This window comes from Vanessa tameamea, chromosome 30, assembly GCF_037043105.1.
Source record: "Vanessa tameamea isolate UH-Manoa-2023 chromosome 30, ilVanTame1 primary haplotype, whole genome shotgun sequence".
Lineage (NCBI taxonomy): Eukaryota > Metazoa > Arthropoda > Insecta > Lepidoptera > Nymphalidae > Vanessa > Vanessa tameamea.
In genome coordinates, this window is record NC_087338.1 from 2,279,564 (window position 1) to 2,304,154 (window position 24,591).

General features: G+C 32.3%; 2 protein-coding genes across 2 annotated transcripts in view; one reads left to right on the forward strand and one right to left on the reverse strand.

The window, feature by feature from the left end:
* The window catches only part of LOC113391592 (scavenger receptor class B member 1-like), a 352,256-nt gene that overhangs the window by 284,474 nt on the left and 43,191 nt on the right, over nucleotides 1-24,591 (reverse strand). The window lies entirely within an intron of this gene.
* Nucleotides 3,821-24,591, forward strand: part of LOC113391658 (extracellular serine/threonine protein kinase four-jointed) — a 41,237-nt gene continuing 20,466 nt past the window's right edge. The window contains exon 1 of the mRNA XM_026627692.2: nucleotides 3,821-4,052. The gene's annotated coding sequence lies outside the window, so the exon portion shown is untranslated. The remainder of the gene's footprint in view (nucleotides 4,053-24,591) is intronic.

Consider the following 24,591-nt stretch of genomic DNA (forward strand, 5'->3'; position numbering starts at 1 on the left):
CACACCCAGCGCACTCCTCGCGGTATTCATCAGGGGTCCTATACTGTTTTAGACCTTTCAAAACAGGATCGTAATAATTTAGTTTTCATGTAATAGGCAAAATTGCATCACACATGCAGGTTACCTCACGATGTTATCCTTCTCGGACATGTATGAGATTAAATATAAAGACTAATAAACCACCTGGTACTCGAATTTGAACCCAACATCTGTTCAAGTATTACTGATTCGAGCCATTAGTGGCTCGAATCAGTAAGCCATCTAGGATCTTATTTCACATTTACATTTACAAAGATTTACAGTCGTGCCTTTGTATGTATATTTTTTATCGTTAAACTACCAATATTCGAAAACATCAATTGTCACAAGGTAACTATAATAACAGCGGTTTAGCCCTGAGGCCAGATGAAGGGCTTTTAGGTTGCCAACATAAACTAAGAAGATATACCTTTATCATGAAGCAGTCTAGTATTTCGTAATACTAGCTAATGTACGGTAAGCTTAGCAATACCTCTGTTTTAAATGTTATACGATACGGTTTTCAAATATGGAGAATATTTACTCCTATTTAGAATACATCTGAGTACTATTTAGTACTCAGATGTATACTAAATGCCATGGCGATCGGTTGAACGATCTAGTGAGTTAAAGTAAAATGGATCTTGGCGGTAAGGTGCATGCCCTGAGGTGGTACCGTATTGTTGTGTTTTATATATATCGGTAGGTGGATTCATTGGGCTATCTGATGGTAAGGGAACCTTGGGAACTAAGATGTTATGTCTCTTGTGCCTGTAGTTACTGCTGCTGTTACTGCTTACTCATCAGATATTCTACTTGGCAGTAGAATATCTGATGAGTAGGTGGTACCTAATCAGACGAGCTAGCACAACGCCCTACCACCAAGTGAAAGTTTGAAAGGTAAATGAGTGACCGTAGCTATATGCACAAGGGTATAATCATAACATCTTGTCTCTCAAGTTTTATAGCGCGTATGTAAGTATTATATATAAGTGGTCACCATCATTGGTGATGGTGACCACTTATCAGGTGGCACATGCCAATCTACTTAATAATTTTCAATAAAACATTGTTCACGTTTATTCATCTCAGTTCGTATATACCATCCACTGAAAACTACCACGTATCATAGTGATGTTAAGCTTAAATGTAGGTATGTACATATGTATAGGTATTCATAGATACCTAATGTAAGTAATTCTAAGGAAATATTTTATTTTATACGTAACTCTTAGGTATTTTGTTTAAAAAGTGTGATATGTTATTTTGAAGTGTTGGGTTCGACTTTGTAGTTTTAATATTTATATTTTTGTATCTATTTTTATCTAATATTGGATTAAACATTAATATTTGATCATTATCTTTTGTAGGTAAATATATTAATTGCATATTTTATTGTCGAAACAGGGTAACTACTGAGTTTCTTACCGGTTCTTCGTTAGAAAGATTGTACATTCCGAACCGGTGGTAAAACTAGAAATAATTTATAGTTGTTAAAAGACGGTTTAATTATCAAATACCTACTTGAAAAAGTATGTTTTTGACTTGAATACAATTTCTTGCAACGTATATTTATATGCCAATATGTTTTGATTTATTAATGTATACTATAAACGCAAATGCAATTCTGTCTGTATGTTGCTCTTACACGGCTAGAGTACTGAACCGAATTTGATGAAATTTTGGTATGAAGCTTGAACTCCAAGCTTGAACATTTGCTACTTTTTTATGCCTAAAGCCTGACAACCAACCCTTAAAACGCAAAGCCGCGAGCGACAACTATTGTGTATTACTAACAGTATTTAAAACGGGATATTTACCATGTTTTTTATTTTTATTTGGTGGAGCTCGATATTTCGACATTATTTACGAGACTGACGTTTGCGGGTAGATGTTGACGTGATTGTCGTGAACAAGACATTCGTAGATAATGTCGAAATATCGAGCTCCACCAAATAAAAATAAAAAACATGGTAAATATCCCGTTTTAAATACTGTTAGTAATAAAAATAACCGTGTTCATTTAAAAAACTATTATGTATATTTTGATAGAATATATAACAAACTTGGCAGAGACAAGAGAAATGGAGATAAACTCTTAACATCAAGTTTTGGACTATTTCAAAATGTAAATACATCCTTCTTGGATTAGTGTGTAGATTAGTCGTGTGTGTGTGTGTAGAGTAGTTGTGTTCGACTCTATCGAAAACCGCCTACAATTTTAAATTTAATCAACTAAAAATTAAGCAAATTAAAAAAAACCCATATTTATAAATCAAATTTTTTTGTTCCCTAACTAGAAAAACTGCTCGGTTTAGCTGCAGTATATGCGTAGAACTTTTACGAGAAGACGCAGCGCGTTTTGGATAACGTTTAGTAGGAAGTATAATGTGTCATATAAATTAGGCATATGATTATATCTATATCTAAAATTTACTTGTATTAATAATCTTTCCTTCTATAATTATAAGAAATACTCTAAATCAAAATCAAAATATTCACTTAGATGAACAGTTTTACGTGCTCTTAAGAGGGACGGGAACCTTGGATTTGAAACTAGGACTTCGAGTTCTACGGCCCTATATCTAGCTAATAAACCAACGAGGCAGTCATCAGCAAATACACAAGTTGAATCGTATCAGGTACTTACAACACTATCAAATTTAAAGAAAGAATTAATAAATTCTTCTAGCATCAATATAGAATTCTAATCTTTAAAAAAATATATTTATTATCTATGTAGCTCAGTCTGTTTTTATACTAAAATTATCTAATAAAAAAAAACCAAATCCTGTAGGTACTATATTTAACAGACACTTAAAAAAATATAGAAAATCCTAAGACCGGCCGCATGTATTGGGCCTTAAGACATTTATTCGAAAAAAAAAAAAATTAATAACTCATACAACATTTACAATGAAACGCCATCTTTTTATTTAGTCAAGAAATTGAAAAAAGTATTCGTATGAAATACCAAGTGCAAAGTTTTATTTAAATCGGTCCATCGCTTCAGGCGATAACGTCGGACACACGGACAGTTTTTTATTAATAACATTAAATACGTTGCCATTGAATGTGCAAATGTAGAGCGATCTCAAAGCGATAATAATTTTGACCATGTTTTTTTAATCTGTTCTATCAAAAAAAAAAGTTTTTAACTCAGTACAAATTTACAACAAACAATAAAATCGAAATATTTTTTTATAATATGTTTACTACTAGTTAAACCTGTGTTTTACCTATAGCACACGAACCGGCACCTCCATTTTACTCCCTCGAGGGGTGAATTGAAAAAAGATAGGCTATGTCCTTCATTGAGAGTCAAACTATCTCCATACCAAATAACATCTAAATCTGTTCAGCCGTTTAAGCGTGAAGAGGTAACAGACAGATTTACTTTCGAATTTTTAATATTAGTATAAAATTTTCACTAAACATACACATATTATGATATAGTTTAAAACGAAACGTTTTGTATAATTGAATAAGCCGAAAACGATAAAACACGCCGTATCGGCATCAATATATTAGATTCAAAGCAAATACTATAATTTTATAACTAACTGCCCTATCAATGAATCACTATTCAGGAGCATAACTCACGCATACTATAATGATCTACAGAACCAGCGCTCGATCGTTCAAAGAAATCATTGGAAAAAAGTCAAACGAGACACTACCATAATGCATGCCATTGTAGCTATCTCCTTCACACACAACCACTCGATAACGCAAGAGAGAGACAGAACATCTTTTATTCAGGCTTGCATGTCTTTACTTTAAGCAGTCTTGAACGAGACGTCGTCTTAGACGGACGTTAGTTTTGTTCGTTATGAAACGTATACATATTTTTTTCATCATAAAAACTTTAATTTAGTGCTGTCGTTAATTTTATTGACTTATTTATTGTGTGATTCAAATAATATAACAATATAAATATATTAATTGTTCGAGGAATTCTTTTGTCGAGTGTTTTGTGTTAAAATTTGTGTTTTCGTGATTTGGGATTTCGTGTCGCAGATCTATGAAAAGCGGTTCGTATTTGTCTATTTATAATTAAATATTAATAATATACATATATAATATATTAATTGTACTCAAAAATAATATATTAGTAATAAAATAATGAGGGGGGAATCTAAAGTATAATTTTACAACTCAATTCTAAAGAATATGGTCACATAACTGTAAGGTATCTTTCAATATGATATCCGTCTAAAACAAAGTTTTAATATGTTAATATGAAATACCAGTTGACATTAAAATCTGTATGTCATATATTTTGTATATATATGGTTATTATACTATCGTAACAAATAAATTTGAACCATAATATATAACTTTATAAATATCAAGTTATATAAAACAATTTAAACATATATATAAGTATTATATGTACGCATTAGTTGATGATTAACATAATTTTTATATAAAAGCGGAATACAAGTCACGGAAACTTTCGATGAATTGGATTTATAATTTAAATTAAATATATATTGAAATTTTATTCGAAGCGTGGCGAGATATACTGGGTTAAGTTCTCCTAGTTATATCAATACGTTTATTGAGTTTACCAATTTGTGGAACTAGTTGACCTAACTGTAGAATATCCTAGAATATTTATTACAAGTTTGCAATAATAGATCTAATTTATGATTATAGCGATTATTTTTTTAGAAAGATAGATAGATATTTCCGTTGTTTTCGTTGACACTTATTACTAATACAAAAATGCCAATATAATTTTTTTACAGTCGAAACCCTATATATAATGTTGCGAACCAAACGTTAGCGCGATTCAGAAATCGGCGCTTTCATACAAATTTTCAGTACAAACACGTAATATAAAATATTACGGTTTAACAAAATGTAATCGTAATTCTTACTTATAATATAAATAGCAAAAAAATTTATACGCTTTTCAAACAACTCTACCCATCTTCATTTAATTTGGCCTTAAGGACACAAGGTACTCAATACCTAATCTTAACACACGGGTAACACCGCGATCAGTAACTAGTTTAGTTTATTTTTATATTAACATAGTCTTGGCTTATAATTCAATAAATATTTAGTATGTTTATCCTTTCTAAATTTTAGAATCAAGTGTATGTAAGGTTTTGGAAATGACGAATATCACGGAGGTGTTTTTTATTTTAACGTAAATCTTAATCATTTTGGTAAAAACAAAATGATTCCCAAAACGACCGTTAATTAATGTTTAATTGTTCTTTTTAAACGATATCTTACAGATACCAGTGTGTGAAACGTGTCTCGACAATATGACGAAATCTTTACTGAATTTTGCGATCACAAATATCAAGAGACCGGCGAATTTCATAGGAAATATAGATCACATGCTTGTGGAAACACAGTTGAATTTTCTATTCGTTTGCTCACATAACCCGTGACGGTATTATTGAGGAATCGTTATACATGCTTCGAGGCGAACTATTTGTAGAAAATGTCAATTTTAGTGGTACATTCGTCCGAACCGGGGTTTGTCTTTAAAACCTATGGATTTACATAAGACCAACACATTCTAAATTGATATCAGAATATAAAATTCTATACAATTACTGTATATCGATCTTACAATGATTTTTGTTAAGATCAGTTAAATTTTAGAGTCGGTTCACACAGTTCTGGAAGACAGGCGTCACGGACTCGGCTCTTGTTTTTTCAATATGCTGATATTTTTATCAATATTCAATATAAAAGCAAATGGGTATTCGGTGGGTATGTCATATTGTCGGTGGATATCGTCACCGCCGAGCACGAGATGAATTATAAACACAAATTAAGCACATGAAAATTCAGTAGTGCTTGCCTGGATTGGAACCCGCAATCATCGGTTAAGATGCACGCGTTCTAACCACTGGGCCATTTCGGCTCTTACATACATACATACATACATATACCGAGATGTCGTAGAGGCATTATGTGAACTAATTCGGACACTATTAACAAACTTTACAATCGAAATATTCCGTGTTGAATTCGGTATACAGGTTGTATCAAAAGTTAAACTACCAACGGTTGGGAATGTCAGTGATTAATTAGAAAGTTAATTATGTTAATTATGTTAGTAAAATACAATTCAATTATATATTATATACTGCCTGAAAATCGACATACACTAGATCTTGTGTTGTATAATATGCCTATATAAGAATTTAACAAAAGAAGGCTAATCCTGGTTTGAAGTTTATGTTGATACTTGAATGTGTGCTGGTCTACTTGTGTCGGTTTCGATAGTCCGTCTCATTGCCCTCCCCTAGTGACTGGAAGGCTGGCAAATTTTAATATAAAATCGGAATTTTCATTTAACGTTCATGATGATTTGTATTTGGTTTAATTTAAATTTATACAAATATATATAACTCTGTATGTAGAAAAGGCGCAAGTAGGTACTTATGTGCGCAGGAAGTTTAGCTTCTCTTGATTTTGTAAGTATATTTAAATTATATTAGGTATATATATATATTATAATGCCTGTAATACACAAGACAAATAAAATGAAGCGGTGACATGTTACGGTAAAAAATAGCTCTTAACTTTTAACTCTTTTCGGAACTAAGTTCGTATTTTCTGTATATTTGAATTAGTTACTAGGCATGCAATGCTTGTATATATTTTTTAGAATGTTAAATCATACAAAATTTAACTTTGAGTTTAGGGGCAAGAATTCCAATGGGTTTTGTGAGACTAAGTTTTATAAACATATTCTTTTTATTCTTAAACTTTAAATTCTCTGATTATCTTACAATATTCCTACAAATCTTAAATGGTGACTTACCACGAGTATTTACAAAGATTCAATATTGTTTAGTGCCAAGCGAAGTTTGTAATAAATGTTCGAGATAACACCGCGTACGGTTTTATCAATTTTGATGAAGTTCGTTCCTTTCTTTATACAGCGAGATAAACTTAGTCGCAATTTTATCTCCGGTAATAAAGTGGACAGATTGTTGTATATAATACAGATAATACTGTAATGATTTCCAAGTTATAATTACGGATTTGTTGCAACAATACAACAATCAACAACACCCTACTAGACGCTAAAATAGTTGCACGCAAAAATATAAAAAAAAAAAAAATACTTTCTTCAAGTAAGCTTTCACAAGCTTTTGATGTTATATTAAGTTAAGCTGAAACTGGAAGCTTGTAGATTTTACTAAGAAGAACCGGTAAGAACAGTTAAGCGTCGTTTCTTTTTTTTTTAATAATAGAAGCAATGCTCAATTTTAAGGAATCACTAATATTCCTATTTGCTTAATTAAGCTTAATGTTTGTGCTTGGAGTGGGGATGACAATAGTCAGGGTCAGGATCGAACTTGTGACTTTTTACATCGCTAGTCGGCCCGTAAACCCTTGCGCTATTGACGCGTTCTGACGCTTCCAAAGTTGCTTAGTTCACTGGCAGTTTATAACGGTTTATTTAAGTATAGAATATAAAAAAAGAAACCATTTCCTGAAACATGTAATGTTTACGGTTTGTTATAAATAATTTACACTTCAATGAAAAAAAAAACCTTAACATTATTCTTGGTGTTTATCGGCAAAATTAAATTTACCAAGAACACAGATGCAATAGTATATTTTTAATAGTTAACAAGTTACAACTTTATGTCCTACTCTGTAAGAACTAATTTCGTCTCACACTTTAGTGGAAGGGATTTTTGCAATACCGACTGAGTAGGAACCACCCAGTCTACCGCCAAAAAGCAATACTTAGTATTCTTGTGTTCCAGTTTAAGGGGTGAGCGATCTTATGTAACTACAGGCACAAGGGACTTAACATCTCAGTTCCCAAGGTTGGTGGCACATTGGCTATGTAAATAATGGTGGTGACTTACCATCAGTATTATAAAAGACAATGATATGTGACATTTTGCTCCAAAGTTGATAAAACGGCTGGACAGATTTGGATGAAATTTGCAATAGAGAACTCCCCGCTCAAACGGAGGAAGTTCGTTTCTTAAAATAACGATCAAATCGTAATTTATATATCGATTCTTAATTAACGTGTTATCTTTATCTGAAGAATTTTTTATCTGTGATCAATCATTAATTTACACAACGTTATAATATATTATCTGTTTTAATGATAATATCTGTTCTATTTGTATTTTTAATCTGTATATTTTCTTGGTTCTCTGTTTAGTTTAATTTGTGTATTCTTAAAATATAAATTGATGATTTTTTTTTTGATTTTGTAAACTTTTTTTTTTACTAAAAAGGTGGAAGATGTGCTTTATTGTCTTGAAGAGTCAGTAAATGTTTCTTAGGGAGAAGATTCCCAATGTAGGTTAGTCAATAAAATGATGTATGTAATAGGATTTTATTTGACACGTAAGTTTGCCCACGATTTACTAGCTCTGAAGACGTACTAACCGGGAATATAACCCGCTATCATTGGTTAGAAATTAAAAATTCAAAAAATAAAAACTTAACACCGAAAATCAACTATTTTGTTTCTGGTTCTTAAAGCTTAACTTGCATATATTAAAATCAATACTAATATTACAATTGCGAAAGTAACTCTGTCTGTTACCTCTTCACACTCAAACCGCTGAACCGATTTGGATGAAATTTGTTATGGAGATAGTTTGGTACCAGGAGAAGTATATAGACTATTTTTTTTAATTCACCGATCGATGTTGGTGATGGGGTACTATAGGTAAAGCTTTATAAATATAGCGCAAGGAAAGAGCTTAGTCGGGTTTTTAGATAATACTAGTTTTCAACCGCGGCTCCATCCACGTAGGGCGAGGAGTTAGATACTGTATGTCACTTTCAAAATCCCAGTTTCAAAATTTTTGTGACGATCTCTTGAGTGGTTGAAACGTAAAGCGTTACAAATAAAATATCTCGCATTTAAAATACTAGTGTCTTGTATTTTATTCAAACGTAAATAGTGCTAGAAATAGATTATGATTCATTTTAATATCAGATCGAAGCATTGTTCGAAGTTTACGTAATTGTAGATAATAAAACCAGTTAAGGCTTTCGCAAAATCTAGAATGGTCTATGAATGTTGAACGATAGATAATGACTGTTGACAAAAACTTGTTCGTGGATGGCTGTAGGGAAGGACAAAGGAGGTAAGGAGGGAGGGAGGATCAAATAAAAGCTTAATGGAATGTGTTAGGGATGTTTTATCAAGTAGCCCTGATTAAGTTTTATCAAAAACTAATAATACAGAAAAATATATGTCTAAATAATATTATATCAATGAAAGCATAGCCGAGGTGGTCCAGTTAGAATGCATATTAAGCGACGATTATGGATTCCAACCCATGCAAGCACCGCTGAATATTCATGTGCTTAATTTGTGTTTATCATTAATCTCATTTTCGGGCGCGAAGGAATACATCGTGAGGAACCTGCATTTGTCTAATATCGAAGAAATTCTGCCACGTGTGAATATTAAAGCTTCTACTTAAAGGAAGAGGCGGTCTTAGCCCAACAGTGACAGCAGTGACAGTGACAGCTTTTATTTGAATCTTCACAATTAATAATCATAAATAATGTAATATTATATTAATAAACTTGAAAATAAACACACTTTTTTAATTGAAACGCAAACGTTAAAATACGTATAAAATAACTATTTACCATTCTATAGAAAGGCACTGTAAGGAATACAGTATATTATCTTAACAATATTCCTTGTGTCTGTACACTGGCTAACTCAACCTTCAAACTGGAGTAACTTTGATGGTAGACAGTAGAATAATTGATAAGTGGGTGGTACCTACCCAGACGGGCTTGAAACAGCCCTTCAAGTAAATGACATTGTTCCCTTATCAAGATCGCTTTCAGTTTTAAAACGAATCACAATTAGCCTCGCGAACAATCTCGTCGTATCTCGGTTTTTCTACGTTTTAAAACCTGTCCGTGATCGAATCGTTAATTCAAAACAGTAAAACACAAACGTTCTTTACATATAATTCGTAAACCGTTAATTTTCGAAGTGATTAAGAAATTAATTTTCCCTTAATTGGAATCCGCGTTGAGATATTTCGATCCGATAAAATAATACATATATATCTTAATCAAGACGAATTGTTCTGTTAATTAATTTCTGTGTATTTTTCGTTAGATATATCTCGTTAAGAACGCGTGAGTGAGAGTTGAATAATTATTAATAGCCAGCAAATTAGCGAAACCGTATAATTGATATTCTTTATCTAATATTTAGGCTGAATAGAAAAAAAAAAACAAATATTATGACAGCTGTCAAAACGAAAAATATTCCCGCGCTCGCATGACACATCCAATAAGATTATTTATATGTTCCGAAAATGTCCGCCATTGTTTTGACAAATTACAGTAAGCATAATTTAAGGTCGGCGAATGATTGCGCAAGTTAAGATTAATGACTGCTATTTATTTTACGGTTAATTGATTTATTTGCCGACTTTCGACAAAATCAACTTTTTTTTTACAGATAATAAATTTGTTAAAAGGTTTCGTTTGAAAGGAATAAAACGACTTTAAGCTTTTTAAGGCGTTTTAAAATAAAGTACTTAATTTGAACATAATGTTTGAATGTTTCTTTCAGTTTAAAGTTTTTATTTTTATTTAAAAAGTAATCGATACGAAAGGATTTTATTTAGGAATTAAAAGAAATTGGAATATATAATAAAATATGTGTCAGAGAGGCTTTTTTAAATGTCATTCAGATACAAGTTCACGCTTGTACCGCCAAAGTACAAGTTTAAAGCCGGTGAAATAATAAAACTCGACTCATAAAAAATATTATATTATCATATATTAAAACCGTCTCCGAAACGTGCTACATCTTTTGTTACAAGTTTTATGTATATTAGTTTAGTAGTAATCTCAGTTAGGTCTTCCAAAAATATGTCTCGCCATATACTAAACATTATGTGCAATTTAATACAGCGTATCTGATTTATTTATGAAATAGAATGAGATTTACTATTATTATAAATGCGAAAGTTTGGATGAAATAATGTTTGGTACTCAATCACACTGAACGACTGAACGGATCTGGTTGAAATTAGGCAACGATAGATTATAATCCGGAATAGCAGATTCCTTTTTTATTCCTAACATCCAACCTCCTTTCCTCTTACGACCGAAGCCGCGTTCGGAAACTCGTATTAAATATATTACGTCTTGTCACCTAAAACGAGTTAGACAAGTTTATATATATAATTTTAATTTCGTATGGATTACATTTTTAGGATATATTTGATATTTATTTAAACCATAAACATGTCAATGTTAGACTAATAAATTAAACTCGGAACTAAGTCGTATCATAAAAAAAGTTACTCTTCGCGACATTATTTACCACAGATTAAATACAAATGTTGCTAGGTTGCATAAAAAAACATTCCATGGATTTTATTATCTATTTTTTTATCTAAATTTATGGAAGTGAGTGTCAGAAATTTTATTGTATTTTGAATGCAATAAATGTATTTATTGTTAATTTAAATGTTAATACGACTATGAAAAATTTAAAAAGGTCAAGGTATGATTATTTTAATTTTTGATTGATTGGGTCGTTGGTGCTGCCAACGGCTTCTACTTTACGGATCGTGGGTTCAATCTTTTAGCTGTAGGTACTTGTCAAGTTTATTCTGTTTATATGTGTATTATAAATTTTATAATACTTATAAGTCAAAACATTCGCCTTGAAAGAACTAAAAAAAAAAAAAAAAATTGAACGCAAGCTCACGTTGTCTTTAGTGATTCTCGCCTGATAATATTAATTTCAATAATATATCAACGTCTGATATGTATTATTAATAATTAAGATTCATAGTATAAATTGTTTTTTTTTTTTTTTTTACTTTAAACTACACAATAGTGTGATTATATCTATACTATAATATTATAATACAACACTAACTTTGTCTGTCTGTTGCTCTAGAAATTTTGAATTTAAAATGTTGGAACAAAGTAACTACTGAGTATTTGCCGGTTCTTCTCGGTAGGATATACATTCCGAACCTTTACTTAATTTTCTGTAAAATTTGGAGCTTTGGATTGGAAAAGACATAGGCAACTTTTATACCTGACGATCAACCCCTAAAACGCAAGCGAAGCCGCTGGTGACAACAAGTTATAATATAAATTGACAAATTAATAAAATAACAGATAATATATAATATATTTCTTTAATTTATGTACTCTGGTAACATTTTTAATCTGTCGTTGCGTGGGAACAGACTGAAAGACAAAAAGTCAAATAACAATGACGATGTCGTGACGGCTGACCAGGGCGGTCAGCATGTCGGGGTCACGAAGGCTGAAGATGATTTTAGGGTCCCTTGAAGGCATTTTAAATTCAAATATCTTAATTTATTTTACAATATACATGTAGGAAAATTAAATACACATTTTTTTTTTCGTTATGGTAACACTTTGCTAATATTCCACAGAGCCTAAGTCTTATTATAATTGATACAGTTTTACCTTTTTATTTAGCAGTAGTTATTATTCATGCCAATAAATGGCTTATTCTAAAAGCAATTGTGCACATCGGTAAAATTAGACAAAAAAAAAAGTTTCTTTCGGCTGTTTTTCTCAGGTCAGGGCAATTTATTTTTCAACCCAATTAAATAAATAAGTGCCATATTAAATTATAATATGTATATATTTAATGTTATTTTTTTTTAATTAAATTATATTCTTAAGAGAAAATTGAAAGAAAACAAATTATATAACAGTTCAAACTTGACCGTTTTTAGAATGATTTTTCATCGCCCTTTGACACGGTCAGTTTTAAAAAAAAAGGTATTCTAGTTTCGAGAATGAATGACACAAAAACCATTTCGATTTAAGAATAGTTTGTAGGCATCGAACTTCGTAAAAGTATATTGATAAATATATACTTGTTTATATATGTAACACTGTATTGAATAAAGATTTTGAGTTCGCCTTTGCCCTGAGAAACGAGCACAGATTAAATATACATCAATGTCAATGTGAATAGCCTAAAATATTCGACTCAAAATAATTAAAAGAAATTTTCTTTTAATACTATACTTGAGGAGTTATTCTTTGAGAACAAAATCGAATTTCAATCTAGCACGATCGTAAAATGTCAGAAAATGACATGCAATATTGTCTATGACAATTATGACATTTGAAGGATCAGCGTATTGTCGTAACACACACAGCTGGTACTGCTGGAGTGACTGTCAAGGACAGATGATCGTTTGACGTGACTCCCATCACCAATATCGTGTTTGTGGTAAGAATTAGGAATTTAAAGTTTTATGTTTATGGGGGATATACGTAGGTGGGGCAAATGGCTGGTATTAAGTCACCAAATTAAGGCGTCGTTAATAAATTCAACCATTCCTTACAGCGCCAATGCGTCACTGACTTTGGGATATAAGATGTTATGTCCCTCGAGCCTGTAGTTAAAGACTAATGCACCCTTCAAACAATACAATAATTCTATATTGCAACTTGATGGTGGAAGATATTAGTGGTGGTACCGTTTAGCCGGCTACGTACCACTACGCATCATATATTCAAAGACTAAGTTGTTTAAGTGTTTTTAAATTAAATTAAATTAAATCAGAAACGTTTCTAAAGCGTATTCTTTGAAGCTGTGTAAACAAGCTCGACGTAGAACTCGATCGTGTATTGTCAAATGTGATGTCTGTCATTGATTACAATAATATTATAAAAAGGTACAACGATACGATATCAAAGTCGATTTTAAACATTTTACGATCGGGTCGAGCACTCACAGAACCACAAAATTGACCCACGATATAAACATATTTTACAATATGTTTTTTTATAGCTCTGCTGTATGTATTTTTTATCGTAAAAAAAATACCTTGTATATAAATTATTGTAACGTGACGTTTAGTAACGTTACGTATATGAGGTATGTTTTTTCGCTTGTTTGGTATGAGCAGAGGGCCGGATTTATAGGGTAGAAGGTCCTGGGGTAGATATTTCGATATTAACTAATGTTAAAATTATTTTTTCGGGTGTGTTTTTAACAACATATGATAATACTAGCTGTCCCCGTGACTTCGTGCGCGTTGTTTGAATTTAAGTTATTTGGATACTGTAGCGTGATTTCATTTTTATTCTATATATAATTCTAAAATAAAACTAGCCTAAGTTACTCCTTATTACATCCGCTATCTGCCAGTGAAAGTCCCGTCGAATACGGTTCAGCCGTTCCAGAAATTAGCCCGAACAAACAGACAGACAGACAAAAATTGTAAAAAATGTTATTTTGGTATATGTACCGTGTATACATACATATGCATTAAGAAAAAATGGGTTATTCTAATATTACAAACAGACACTATATTAAAATCGATCTCAGCATAATCATCATTGTCATATCATTTATGACCTTGGGGTATAAGAACCACACTGTCTGGTATAGAACCTACTTTAAGGTGTAATTAGTTATTTTAGAATTAAACAAATTGATTTCGAAGGCCTGTGTAACAGACATAAGGGACATAACATCTTAGTTTCGAAGGTTCCGATTTAAATATAAGGGGTGGTTAATATCTCTTAAAGTGCCGAGGTCTATGGACTACATATTTTGAATTAAAAAAAGGCAAAGTTGCCAGTTTTTGTGACCCTGTCAAGATGCAAATACGAGCGAATATTCAATATATAAAATATGTAAAAAAATTTAACCAACCCGAACTCCGTCATAAAACGATAATTTTATGAACAATGTGACATATCTTTAAATAACGTGTTATTTTATTGCGATACGTCGAAAAACGGAAAAGAACGTTAAATAAAAATGGCCGTTTAATGTCGACAAATTATTTCTTACGCGACAAATTTAGCGGTTACTCGTCGAACGTGTTTTAATATTTTGTAATATGCGTCCATTTTGTTCTCCGACTAGTTAGTGAGGACGGATTTGCGTGTGTTATGGAGATATCCAATATATTGAATAGTTTTCGCACGCGTTTTAGAGGGGGTGATTGTAGGTTTTTAGATATAAAAAAGTAGCCTGTCTTTCCTTTGGGTTCAAGCTTGCTTTATTCCAATTTTCATCAATGCGTAACAGACAGATAGATTACCATCGCATTTAAGATATTAGTATGAAGTATGAATATATATATATAGCATATCACGGCTGTAGAACATTATTAATGGTTTTTGGGCGAATGAAACTCAGCGTTTTGCGAGTTTCTTATCATCTCCCTGGAGGCTTTCCGAAACTGTGTTAGAGTTGAATTACTACATAAACATAACATAAACAGCCTGTAAATTTCCCACTGCTGGGCTAAGGCCTCCTCTCCCTTTGAGGAGAAGGTATGGAGCATATTCCACCACGCTGCTCCAATGCGGGTTGGTGGAATACACATGTGGCAGAATTTCGTTGAAATTAGACACATGCAGGTTTCCTCACGATGTTTTCCTTCACCGCCGAGCACGAGATGAATTATAAACACAAATTAAGCACATGAAAATTCAGTGGTGCCTGCCTGGGTTTGAACCCGAAATCATCGGTTAAGATGCACGCGTTCTAACCTCTGGGCCATCTCGGTTGAATTACTAACGACTCAAAAATTCTTCATTGTCAAGTTTACTTGATAAAATGCTATAGAAAAATCATAACGCCACTTAACGTCGTAAATGTAGTAGGTTAACCTTTTAGTTAATTTCGTACGCACTACTTATTTTTTCAAGAAGTGGTAACTTTCAGATAAGTACACAGGGTTGTAGTTATATGGGATTCACGTGAAACTCTGATGGTCTTCGACACGGATCGAAGAAACTGCGGGACAGTTTAAATATAACGTATCCGAGGCTCCTCCCGTGCTGTGCTCCTCAGGGGTCGTACCCACGCGTAACATAAGTCTAACTTTTAATTGGAGATGAAAACAATTATATTAGTAATATCTTCGAATGAGACATTGTTAGGATTATTTTAGAAAATAAAACTTACTTTACTTGTTGGTAGGGTTATGTGCTAGCTGATTGGTAGGTTGGGAAGACTCACTTAATGTAATAGATACACGAACCTTAGCTGAAGATTATTAAAAAAATAAATAAATACCATAAAATACAAGCAATATGGCAAAGCCAATTATAAACAGATACATTTATTATTTAATTTAACGTGGGAGATACAGTACGCAGTTTTATTTTACGTTATTGGTAGTCGAGCTTACAAATGGGCCACCTGATGGTAAGTGGTCACCCATAGAAATATTAACCATTACATCACACCAATGCGACACCAACCGCTTAGATTTTATATCCTTAGTACCTTACACTGGCTCACCCACCCAAATCGCCCAACGATACAAAATATTGCTGTTTGGCGTTACGAGGAGTCCCTATAACCAATTAAAACGACCCAAAAGGGTAGCAGGGTTATTAATTTGACAAAAAAAAAGACGCGCTGAGTTTCTTTCGCCGGTTCTTCACAGGTCAGGGTGTTTCCTTTTCCGAACCGGTGGTAGTGTTTAATTTGACTATCAATAAGTAAGTGTAATGCTTCTATATTGAATAAAGGAGTTTGAGTTTGAGTTTGGTTGTATGGCGTTTTTACCCACTAACTTAACCGTGATGGCCGTCTTCACAGACCGGTGAGGCGGCCAGGCAATTAGCATTTTAAATGAACTATGAACTATGTATTGGTTGAATGTAATTCAGGCCGCTGGTTGAAAGCCGTTTGGTAATAAGGCTAGGCTATAAATATAACGGTTAATTATGTCAGCGATAATACATATTAGGCACACGATAACTTCCTTGTCCGGATTTGAACCTTCTCCGGCTAATATTCACTCTGTCTAACCACTGAACTATCTGGGTTGTAGTCTATGTCATGCATCGTTTATCCGATTGAATCGAACCTAGTACAGTTTTTCTTGGTACGTGATTTTTTTTTCTGGAATAGTATCAATAATACAATAGCTAGCCCGGGAATGTTATGGGAAACAATGTTTTTTTTTTTATTTTTCACGTCAATTCTGATTAGTTTGTAACTAAACAATAATAACAATACTATTGTTTCTTTTCAATTCTACTAATATGATGTATACGATAGGTTACCGATTCTATTTCGAGCCGAACTTAAACCATTCCTTACAAAAAATAACCTCGAATTCAACTTATTTACGTATGTCGGTTGCGATACGATTTATGTACGTTCCGATTCAACTTTATCCGAACAGCAAATGTCGTCGCGTTTGTAGAGTAGATACACGGCTGAACGGCAACGATTTCTATTCGATCTGATTACGATTAACTGTCAATTTGTTAGAAGAATTAAGGCCCAAATAGGCACACATACAGAACGCCTCATTCCAAATGTTAGTGTGCATTGACAACGTAAGGAATGGTGAATATTTGTCAAAGAGTTTAATTTGTATGTGCAGTGGTTATGATTACTTACCGTCGGACGAATTTATCTACCGTCTGTCCGTAGAGGAGGCGTTACTTTGTATGGATTTTAGCGGTACGAAATCGTCTCGTGCTGTAAGTAAGCAAAAGTTTATTGTTCGATTTGTATTGAGACTTAAATATCATAATTTTCGACAAGCACAAATATATAACGCATATTCAACCTTACGCACAGGCACACAAGGCTTAAATCTGAAGTTTTTCTTCGAATCGGTAGTAGATTGTTGACAATCAAAGATCAAGTGCAATGTTAATATTGAATTAAGATTTTGACTTTCAGTTGTAGGTCTTATTTGTGTCTGTATGAGAAGGAATTGACTTCTATGTCTTCTAATGCACGGATCACGATAGTTCAGAAGTTATATATATTAAACGTGTATAAAATATTTTCAATTGTTTTTACTATTAGTTAGTATTACTTAAGTTAATTATTAATTTTCATATTTTATTAATTACAATAAAACGGACGAAACGCAGTTACTTAACACGCTCCGTAAGTGATTTACGAAAGATTACAAAAAAAGCTTATCCTTCATTTGTATAAATAGATATATACTTAGACTTATAGCATATATAAATCTTTCATTCGCCGAGAATCATTTAAAGAGAAATGACCGATGTCGAAACGAAAGCTATGCGAACCGCCACGGAACCCTAAAAACGGCAACAATTAAAAACAATCGAGGCCGATGCATTCTGTCACCGCAAAACGTATAATTGTGGGGGCACGTCGGTTCGCAGAATAAATACCGATTCTATACAAAGAGATTCCTCATCATTAGCTCACGGACGTGTTTTTGTCGTCAAATATCGATACCGATTGAATTGCTATCTTAGAGATATCAGAATTAGTGTGTGCGAAAATTTGCAAGATATTACCTTGATATATTTACCAGAGTAACGCTCTGTGCAAGCCCATCTGGGCTGGTACCACCCAGTCATCGTGTTCTCAAGCGATGAGCTCGTAGCAAGAGTATCGTTGCGTTTCGATTTGAAGGGTGAGCCAGTGTGAGTAGACACTAGAGAATATCTCAGTTCCAAACATTGGTGTCGCATTGGTTATGTAATATATTGCTAAAATTTCATACAGCGCCAATGTCTTTCGGCATTGGTGACCATTTATCAGTTGCTGGACAAAGTTCTTCTCACTAATATTAGTCTTCCATGATTATTAGGTAATGGGTATACGTATAATATGTCTATTTTTAACGGAGATTCTGTTATGTTATCTGCTTAGTTCAATTTGCCAACAGATGGATCTGCAGCAACGTCGCCAAAATAATTGGTGCATTGGACTACGGCTATTGGATTTCGTGAAATTTTACAGGAAATACCGACGAATCGGATTTTCTTAGGCATATCGGACCGTTAAGATCTCAAATTGTCTTGGGCTCAATTAATAATTCAAATCAAGATTTTCATTATGACGTCACTGTCCATATAAATCAATTTACTCATAGCTGCAATGTTTTGCCATAAATATAGTAGTCCATTTACCTGATCACCATGATTTGATTTGGGTAACGCGATCCCAGATTACAAGAACATATATATATATATAGTATATCAAATGTAATTACGGTGAGTCCAGTGGTTAAGTCCTGAAACTAACAGATATGATCTCGCGTTGATGAGATTAGTCTGATGCTAAATTTTCTGTGCTTGTACGTTTGTTACACAATAACGCTTGTATTGTTAGACTGATTTTAATACACGGTCATATTCATAAAAGTTTTCGTGTCAAATACAACTCTCCCCAGTTATGCCAAAGCTCCTTCTTTCAAATCCATTTAGTTTCCACCTTCAGCCGAGAAGATAAAAAGACACAACAAAAAAAAAAAATGATTTGCTCCGAGCGCAGTGTCGTATTTTAGCAATAGGTAATTCGCTACACGTGTATTTCAAGACAACATCTAGTTATAAATTTATTTTTAACAATTTCCTTTAGCGTTGTAAGTTATATGTCTCTTCAGAACTCGTGTCACGGTTAAGGTTCAGGTTCCAAAGCGAAACCAAAGCTATTAAAAGCAATGATCACAGAACATTATGCCATCCCCTCACCTATGATATTTTATTAAATAGGTACTGATGGTTAGTCACACAAATCATAGAAATTGGCATGAAATATTAACCATTCCTTACATGGCCAGTGCACCACTAACTTTGGATACCTTATGCCTGTTACATTGGCTCACTTGCCCTTCAAACTGGTATTAGAATATTAAAAGATACTAAATACCTTTTTGGAAGTCCTTTTTCTTACAGAGTGAACTGTGAGATATCGTCACGTAAAGAAAAATCTTATACCATCTCTATGAATCTTTCTCTCTCATTCTATGTCTCTGTCTCGTTCTATCATATGCGATTTAATATAACCTTATTTAAACTTATTGTTTGTTATCATACGAGATTTTTAATAGGAATAATATTTCCTGTCTTTTAGTTATTTTCAAATGTTAATTTATTTTATTGTCTGTTGTTATATACAGAATATATAGCGAAGGGGACTTCTTTCCAACCCATGACAGGTCTCAATGTTATCTTCTAAAGAATGAAAAGTTGTAGACAGATGTTGTTTTAACATGAGATTTAAATTGATTAATTATTATACCTAAAACTAAAAGGTAAAATATTAGGTATAAAGTTGTAAGATTTTGTTTTTTTTTTAAAAAGTCTTATCTAACAGTAATCCTACGCGTTAAGTTAAGTTGACTACCAAAATATTATTGCAATAATTCCTCAGTAAAATTTAACAATATAAATCAATTTATAAAATCCCATAACTGATTAAAAATAATATCAATAATTCAGTGTCGAAATAATAAAATTATCCAAAATTATTACATTTCAAATGTTTAAGAAGAGTAATTACTGAGTTTCGTGCTGATTCTCGGTAGCTTTACTTTTAATACAAAAGTGATTCAAAAGTGCTTGTTTTCGACGAAGTATATTTTGATTTTGATATGAAAGCTATACGAAGCTATGTTCAATGGAGAACTAACCTAACAAAACTTATTTCGACCAATCAGGACAGCATGAAGACAAAATGGCTTTTATAGAGGCGAGGTCAAGTTACGTTGGGATTTATTTTGTAACTAGTGTGTCCATGCGACTGTGTCTGCGCGGACTTTTATTTATTCATTAAGAATAATCCAAAGCTTTTAAAAGTTGCTCGCGCAGGTCATATTATCTTACTCTAGGTTTTGCTAACTCGTATAATTAGATGTGATGATAAATTAGACAAGTTCGGAAAAAGTTAGGGCGCGTGACCGACAGCCTTCTGTGATTTCCGGCGCGTAGTAGTTTAAACATCACAAAAGCCGATTTCCATATAGTTTTTTCAATTAGGCATTACAAACTAAATGTCTACTCATTCATAGCCTATTCCAATGGAAGTAGGAAAAAAGATAAACAAACCTTAGATTCGCGTATTTCAAGCGATTCGCTAATAAATCAGCCATATTGTGCACTACTAAGAGTTTATGATTTAATATATCTTTATTGATAAAACAACACTATTTCACTTAACTACTTATATCCACTTCAATTTTACTCCCAAAATTCCTATAGCAGTATCGTTGACGTTCAAAACGCATTTTCAATTTTTTTCGCAAATCCATAGTGAGTATCATAGATTAATCAAGCTAACCAATGATATCGCATCAATTTGCTGTCGAATGTTGTTTGTTTGGCTTTTTTCCTGTTATGGAATAATAACTGAACATAATTGTCAATATAAATATATATTTATATGAAATATTAACCATTCCTTATAAACTTCAAACCGGAACACAACAATGCTAAGTATTGCTCTTTGGCGGTAGAATATTTGACGAATTTACGAACGAATTTACGAAGTATCTACCCAGACGGGTAACAAATCCCTACCACCAAGCAACATTGGTTATAAAACGGTTTGCGATTCGAACTTTTGCCACCATCCACTTAGTAAATCTTAGGATTTACGTTTAAGGCACGGTAAACGTTGAGAAAAATCATGTCATAATGTATTATAAAATAATATCCGAAATGAAAATAATTTAAATAGGTTAGTTATTTAACGTTTTGGACATTTACCATTAAGAATTGGTAAATCTTAGGTTTTACAGGAAAATCTTAGGATTTACCGTAGTTCGAGATTTTACAGTAACATTTATAAGAATAAAAAAAATAAACTTTAATATAACAGACAAGTTCATGTGTCTGTATAGTGTCTAGTTAAAATTAATTCCAGTTAAATTTGAACCGTAGCGTGGGTTGACCCTGACGTCGTTTAAATCTGTTCCAAGCACCCTTATACAAAACGATTTGTCGTAATACACAGACGGACGAACAGCGTCTTTGTTTTCGCAGCGGATTCGATTCTGGCTTCGAAGAAATCTATCCTTATATTTGACGCTTTATTTGTAACTACTAAACCGATTTGCATAAAACTTTCTCTAGAATATAGAGTGCGTTTCGGAGAAGGTTTTAGTAAACAAAATATATTAATATTATAATCGCCGCTGAATCGATTATGGCGATAGTTTGAGTCCTGAACAGGGATATAGGCTATTTCAATTTAACCCTTGAGGGGGTAAGAAGGGGGTGACGGTTTTTGTATCATAGGTATGTAGATGAGTTCGCAGTTTCAGCCGCGCTAAGAATTTACGTTTTGCATGAATGCTGTAGTTCAGTGATTAGCGTATTAGGTATTAAGTAATATATTTATGGACAAAGCTTTATTATTGAGATTATGATAAAAAAATACGCAATTATTAATAAAGGAGTTGCAACAATAAAATATAACATAATAAATAATATAACATAATACAATGATATAATACTATTTAAATATTTGGTGTATACGTATGGTTGCTATGCACACATAGATAATGTGCCAATCAGAGAGTAAATACTGAGTTTCTTGCCGGTTCTTCTAGGTAGAATCTACTTTCCAAATAGTTAGTAGCTTTACGTTTCATTCAACACTAACATGACGATTCAGAAGTGCTTTTATGAGGCTACTTGAATAAAGAATATTTCGATTTTGAATTTCCCGCGTATTACGTCAGGTATTAGGTATCCTATGACATATATATATATATATATATATATATATATATATATATAATTATATAATATGTATATATATATAACCCTGAGGTATATGAAAAGTTTTCAGGATGTTTGACTATAATTATAGTTAAAATGTTATCCCGTAACAAACAAACAAACATACTATCTCATAAAAAATATTATTTAAGATACATTATAAATATTTAGATAGTTGTTTAAACAATATATGTTATATTAAATAGAGTCGTCGTAGACCGGTTAAGGAGAATCGAAGTTTTATTTGGAAGATATGATCGTCGGTCCCGTGGTATTCCAAAAATTTTCAACTGATACGTCGTGTATGGTTCGCGTAAAAATATTTGAAACTATTATTATTTAAATCGATTTAAAAAGTTGAAATTATCTTTATTTATATAACTTTTATAATAAATTGTTTACTTTAAAGCCTTAAGTGTATACAAAGAAAAATTATAAAAAGTTACTGTTCAATATTTTTTTTTATTTAGCTTCGGCATCCGAGTCAACTTCGATTGGACGTGTCTGAGGTTTGCTTAAAATAATTTTAAGTAAATACATAGAAACATACTTAAATTTTCTTACTAAAGTTATAAATACGAAAGTGACTCTGTCTGTCTGATAGATAACCGCACCGAAGAATATATATTTTATTGTTTATAGGTTTCTTTATGCTTAGCACAAGTGAGAAATTTTCAGAATATATAAGAAAAAACAGTATACAGTTTGATTGGCACGTTGATTGATTTATGTTTGTTAACTATTGACAAGTATTAAGGTTACCAAAAAGGTTTTCTCAAATTTTATATGACGTCTGTGATAACATTTCAACCATTGCACGAATACTTCAAAGAAATGCATCTATAGATGAACAAAGGGGCTTAAAAGATTTCTTTGCTTTTCCCAGTAGAAGCCACATTCCTGACCAGTAGTCACGTTGAAGTGCCATGAGTAGCTACGAATCGTCTACTAGCAAAAACTACTTTTTTGCCATTTCTGAAGAAAGTGTAGCCTGTGTTAATGCTTTTTTTCTCGTACTTCCATTAACGCCATAGTATTTAAACGTGGTACTTGATACGATGTATAAAATCGGAAAAAAATCTGTTAATTTTTTTTTTTGGAATGATTTTCTTTTATCTGTCTCACAGTAGTGAACTGGCAGACATCGTCGCGTAAGGAATAAGCGTTACGACCCCTCCATCCGACTTTTACCTCTCTTTCTCTTTTTCAATGTCTCTTTCTGTCGTATACTTTTTATTTTTGTTATTGGTTTAATTTAAACGGGATTTTTAATAACAATTCTGTCATCTTTTTTTGTCATTTTTTTTTCTAATGTTTCTGTTATTTAATACGTAATATATAAAGTAATTTCGTTCCGTCCGTTTGTCCCACGACATCTATAATTTTTTTATTAGAATATAAAAATATATCAGTATAATAATTATGTTTTAAATATCTGTCACGCTGACGCTACTTAAATCGTCAGGGCATATCATTGATGTTGGTACTTTTTTTCGTTGGTTACCTGTGTTCTCTGCTTTTTTATTTTTTGTAACCAAAGGCCCTAATGCGAGTATGGTCTTAACATTTAGGCTGCCAGCTATCTCTGGATCGTAGCTAATTTTTTTTTTTTTTTACTTTTCCAAAACCGCTTCGGTATTATTAATTTAAATTCTTGGTAACGTTCGATTTTTGAAGTTTATTCCTCGAATAATTTTCCTTTCAAAGACAGATAATTAATATACGTTTTATATTCTGTAGTAAACGACATATTTTATAAAAAAAAAAAGTTTGTATAGCTATGAATATGTATACTTCGGAAAATAAAATTATCACTAAAGGTTAAAGCAAAAAAAAAAAGTACATTGTAACAACAAATTGTGTAAGACTTTATACAAAACGCTTCGTGTTAAACAAAGTTATATTAACAGCAGTTTTATTCCTTATTACGATCAACATAAAGATTAAAGTTGCTTGTTCGCCTTAACCAGTTATGTTTGTAAGACATTCTACGTCTTTGGTCCGAAACCTGACACATGTCACCATGAAGTAACCTCCGTCTTATTTTAAACTAGAGTTTTATTAAACTAGTTG